Source organism: Asparagus officinalis, chromosome 7 (assembly GCF_001876935.1).
Source record: "Asparagus officinalis chromosome 7, Aspof.V1, whole genome shotgun sequence".
In the NCBI taxonomy this organism is placed as follows: Eukaryota; Viridiplantae; Streptophyta; class Magnoliopsida; order Asparagales; family Asparagaceae; genus Asparagus; species Asparagus officinalis.
In genome coordinates this window covers 140,202,405-140,208,404 of record NC_033800.1, presented here as the reverse complement: position 1 = coordinate 140,208,404, position 6,000 = coordinate 140,202,405, and positions in this window count along the sequence as shown.

The following is a 6,000-nucleotide window of genomic DNA, read 5'->3' as shown; positions in this document are numbered from 1 at the left end:
ATCTTACAAAGAGTGTTGAGAACAGATTGCACTTACTGCGCAGGTTATTCAGATTTCAGATGTCCCGTGGCACCTCACTAGCAATTCATGTAAATAACTACACTAAGTTGTTGTCGAACTTGACGAATGTTGATGAGAAGATATCGGATAAGTACAAAGCTATTATTCTTTTAGGCTCCTTACCGGATGAGGAGTATGATACATTTGTGTTTACTTTGTTGAACGGGGTATCTTCTATCACTTATAGTAAAGCAACTAATACTTTGACGAATTATGATTTGAGGAGGAAGGACAAGGAGACTTTCTGCGCTAGTACTTCAAGAGATGCCTTGTCGACGAGGGGTAGAAGTCCATATCCGAGAGGTTGCAATAGAAGCAGGTCAAAGTCAAGAGGTCATCACCAGCTAGGAAAGAACCAATGTGCATTCTGTACGGAGCAGGGACATTGGAAGAGAGACTATCCAAAGATCAAGGAGAAGGAGAATAGTAAGAAGAATGGCCCGAATGCCAATGAGGTGAACGTTGCGAAAGGTGATGATTCCGATGATTCAAGCTTTTCCCTATTAATTACTTCGGAGGTGAACCACTTGGATGCATCAGATTGGATGCTTGATTCTGGCGCTACTTCTCATGTGATTCCTAGGCGATATTGGTTTTCATCATTTGAGAGACTCGATGGAGTGTTGTTATCATGGGAAATGATCAATCTTGTGGTATTTATAGGATAGGTACCGTGAGGATTTGGATGCACGATGGAGTAGTTCGTGAATTGAAGGAGGTAAGATTTGTTCCTCAATTGAAGAAGAATTTTATCTCAATAGAGCTTTGGATGCAAAGTGATTCAATGTGACCTTTAAAAATATTGTAGCAAATGTTACTAAGGGATCTTTGTGGTGATGAAGGGAATCCGCAGTCGGAACTTATATTATCTGAAGGGGAGCACCGAGATTGGCCAGGTTTCTTTAGTTATTTCAGAGGTGGATATTAGCAGACTTTGACACTACAGGTTGGGGCACACATGAGAGAAGTCATTGTAGGCTTTGTGCAAGCAGGAGTTATTGAAGGGAGCCAAGAGTGAAAAGGTTGAGTTCTGTGAGCACTGTATTCTTGGCAAGAAGACGAAGGTAAAGTTCGGGACTGCCATTCATAGGACGAGGGACATCCTGGATTATGTGCACACATATGTTAGGATCCCACCAAGACCGCGTCACTTGGTAGTCGATATTGGTTCGTCACGTTCATTGATGACTATTCTAGGCGTTGTTACGTGTACACCATGACAAAAAAGAGTGAAGTCCTAGATATATTTGTGGAGTTGAAGAAGATGTTGGAACTTCAGACTGGGAGAAAGATCAAGACGTTACGATCCGACAACGGCGGCGAGTACACATCAGACCCCTTTCTGCAGCTATGTCAAGACGAGGGCATAGAGAGATACTTCACAGTTAGTCATACACCGCAGCAGAATGGGGTGACAGAAAGGTTAAATCGGTCTTTACTAGAGAAGATCCAATGTTTGTTGGCGCATACTGGTTTGGAGAAGATCTTTTGAACTGAAGCACTTTCATATGCAAGTCATCTCATTAACAGGCTGCATTCATCTGCGATTGAAGGGAAGACCCCTATGGAGATGTGGTCGGGAGAGCCAGCACACGACTATGATCAGCTCAAGGTATTTGGGTACCCTGCATACTATCATGTGAAGACTGATAAGTTAGAACCTCAAGCTAGGAAGGCCATATTTGTAGGATTCAAGCGTGGCATCAAGGGATACAAGTTATGGGATCTAGTTGATAGGAAGATTATGCTGAGTAGGGACGTCACGTTTGATGATGCTTCTATCTTGAAGCTTCCCAGCTCTCATCAAGTGGAGAGCGACCCGATAGAAGAGATATCGCAGGTGGTGAAGATCGATGTAGCTCCACATTATCTAGATAGTATAGTATCCATTAGAGTGTCGACTGAGGTGATGCCAGGCGAGCACGGTGATGACGAGGAGGATACAGGTACAGTTGTACAGGATCAGGGACCGACGGCTCAGATTCAGGATTTTATTACGGTTCGGAGATAGGAGAGACATACGGATGCCAGCATGCTATACCGACACAGTACTTGTATATGCTCTTCCAACGGAGAGTGTCGATGAGTTGGTGCCTACTACATTTAGAGAGGCCGAGCAGAGTTCGGAGGCTGATTCGTGGTAGGTGGCTATACAGGAGGAGATGGAGTCTCTTCACAAGAACGATACGTGGGAGCTTGTTGAGCTTCCAAAGGAGCGGAAGGCGATTGGTTGCAAGTGGGTATACACGAAGAAGGAGGGCATTGAGGGCACTCCAGTGAGGTTTAAGGCTAGGTTGGTTGCGAAGGGCTATGCACAGGAGGAATGTATTGATTATAATGAGGTTTTCTCTCCAGTGGTGAAGCACTCTTCGATTTGGATTTTGTTAGATTTGGTGGCACAGTATGGATTGGAGTTAGATCAGTTGGATGTGAAGACGGTATTTCTTCATGGTGATCTTGATGAAGAAATATATATGACTCAGTCATTGGGATTCTGAACTGCATGGAAGGAAAATCTGATTTGTAGGTTGAAGAAATCGCTATACGATTTGAAGCAGTCTCCTCGACAGTGGTATAGGCGATTCGATGGATTTATGATCGGTCATTCATACACTCGGAGCCAGTTTGATACTTGTGTGTATTTTCGCAAGTTGAAAGAAGGTGCGTACATTTGTTTGTTGCTCTATGTTAATGACATGTTGATTGTCTCTATTTCTAGGTCTTCTATAAATAAGTTGAAGGCACAACTTTCAAAGGAGTTTGAGATGAAGAATTTGGGTGAGGCTAAGCGCATTTTAGGGATAGAGATCGGTAGAGACAAAGATAAGGGCATCATTTGTTTGACACGTGTGGCTTATTTGAAGAAGGTTCTACAGCGATTTTATGTTAGCATGGATATGAAACCAGTTAGTGTACATTTGGGAGCCCATTTGAAGCTTTCAGCTGACCTTTCACCGAAGACAGTTGAAGATCGAGAGTTAATGTCGAAGACTCCATATGCGAGCGCGGTTGGAAGCTTTATGTACGCAAAGGTATGTACGAGGCCAGATTTGTCACAGGCGGTGAGCATGGTTTTGAGATACATGCACGATCTAGGAGTGAGTCATTGGGACGCCGTGAGATGGATTTTGAGGTACATCCGAGGTACGCTCAATGTTGGTTTGGTTTATGAGCGGAACACTACATGTGAGCAGTTGTGCAGTGGCTATGTTTATTCGGATTATGTCGGGGATTTGGATAAACGTTGGTCTATGACGGGGTATGTGTTCACTTTGACCCGTACGCCGGTGTGTTGGAGATGCACCTTACAGTCTACGGTGGCTTTGTCGAGGACAGAGGCAGAGTATATGGCGATTACGGAGGCTGTGAAGGAGGCTATTTGGCTTCGAGGACTTTTGGAGAAACTTGGTATATCGTAGTGGTTCGTCACTATTCATTATGATAGTATGAGTGTTATCTATTTAGCGAAGAATCAGGTTTTTCATGCGAGGACGAAGCACATTGACGTTCGTTATCACTTCGTTCGGGATGTTCTTGAAGATGGCGATGTGAAGATTGTGAAGGTCCACACGAAGGATAATCCAACGGATATGCTCACTAAGGTGGTTCCAAGCAACAAGTTTGATTATTGTCAAAACTTGTTGCACATTTATGATTGTTCAGGTCATTAACGGTCATTTGGATGAACTATGGGCGGCTTGATCCCTTAGGAGAGGGGGTACGTAGGCAACCATATTGGTGCAGCCGATTTTGGAGAGACGACGCATTGGTGCTCTTTGTTTGGTGTCAGCTCAGTTTTGGAAAACTTCACCGATGTGGAGAATTGAAGAGATTACAGGAAAAACTACATAAACTGTTTTGAACTTCCAGCGGTCGATCGCACTTGACTCTACGGTCGATCGGAAACGTGCACAGCTCTTGGAAAAGTCTCTGGACTTTTCGCGCTCAACGCGAATGGCGCGACGATCAACCGGCCAAACACTGTAATGAAAACTGCTTTCTGTCGTTGGATCCGATCGACCGCACGTGGATCTGCAATCGACCGCGAGTCGGGCTGGGCCTGAATTTGATTTCCTATTCGCATTGGGTTGTGTTTTGATATAAATTAAAACACGATTGTCTAAGGTTTCAGAATAGATATTTTAGATTGTACTGAGTACATTGAGAGGGGGAACTTGTGAGCAAGTTGAGAGATTTGGTTTAGCATTTGTGTGAGTGGTTTGGTTAGATTGTAACCCTTTGTACTCTCCTTGATTTAGTGGAATCTCCTCATCCTCTCCCTGTGAACATAGGCAAATTACCGAACCACGTATATCTCTGTGTTTGGTTTGATTTGTCGTATTTGGATTGAATTGTGCTCGTCTGTGGTTTGTTCTCTTCTCCCGTGATCACAGATTCGTTCGGTGTGCGAGCACACTTCCGCATAGGTGCGCAACACCTACAACCCTGTAAGCATCAGGATTCAGTGAATACAACACATTGTTGACTTTCATTGTTGCACTTGATTCTCATGACTCACCAAATAGACACATCAATTATTTCATAAGTTCTCAGTACTAACAAATAAAAGTGGTATCTATGACCACTATACCTCAAATATGTGACGCGAAACTTGTTGCATTTGATTCTCATGACTTACTATATAGACATACACACATCCATTCTCTTGTAAGTTTTCAGTGCGGACAAATGAATATGGTATCTACAATCACTAGACCTCAAATACGTGATGCGACCCTTGATGCACTTGATTCCCATGACTTATCATATAGACACATCCATTTTTTCGTAGGTTCTTCGTGCAGACAAATGAATGTGGTTCTACAATCCCTATACCTCAAATACATGACATGACCCACCAAGTACGACATTTTGTTAACTTAGACATTGTTGCATTTGTTTCCCATGACTTATTGTTACGCGCCGTGCGGAAGCGTGCTCGACAACCAAACGAGTCGGTGAGCGATGAGAGAAGAGAACCAAACCAAATTACGAGTGCAATTCACCAAATACGACACAAATCAAACTAAACACAGGAATTTATGTGGTTCGGCAATTACCTACATCCACGGAAAGATGATGGGGAGATTTCACTATATGGAGGAGAAATACAACGGGTTACAACTCATAAAATTACTCAAATATAACCCTTAACAAAGCTCTCAACTCCCTCACAATATCTCCCTCTCAAAGTGCTCAAAAGACAGCTTATTCTCTCCTTAAAAAAATCCTAAAAAACGTGTTTTTATTTATAACAAAACACAATCCCAAACATAATAGGATTCTGAAAACGAGTCTGCCACACCCGGGTGTGACACGCACCACACCCCTGAAAACAGGGTAGATTCTGCCACACCTGGGTGTAGCAGACATCACACCCCTGACAACAGGGGAAGATTCTGTCACACCTTGGTATGACAGACATCACACCCCTGTCGAATCTTCATGTTTGCTAACACTTTGAACAATTTGACGCTGTTTTCTACACTTACCATACAGACATATACGTTCTTTCGTAAAGTTCTTAGTGAGGACAAATGAATGTGGTATCTACAATCACTATACCTCAAATACGTGACACAACCCTTGTTAAGCATGATAATGGTTCATCCAGGATAACCATTAGGAGATTAGATTTTAGAAAGCGTCTCCTGCGAGTTCTAGAAGTGACTGCCACCATGTTCACACGATGTAACACTAAGTCTCGAATCACAATTAATTCCAAACAACCAGCTAGCTAACTACTCTGCTACCACTTATCACATCTCAGTCTTGCGAGCCTGTTGAAGTGATAGTCATGTGACCTACTGAGTCTCATACATTATTTGGCTTAGACCATGTCTAAAGATGACTAGTTATTGTTGCACTTGATTACATCAATGTAGAATTGATCAATACATTGATTTAGAATTGATAGTGACAAAAATATCGTATCGTCCC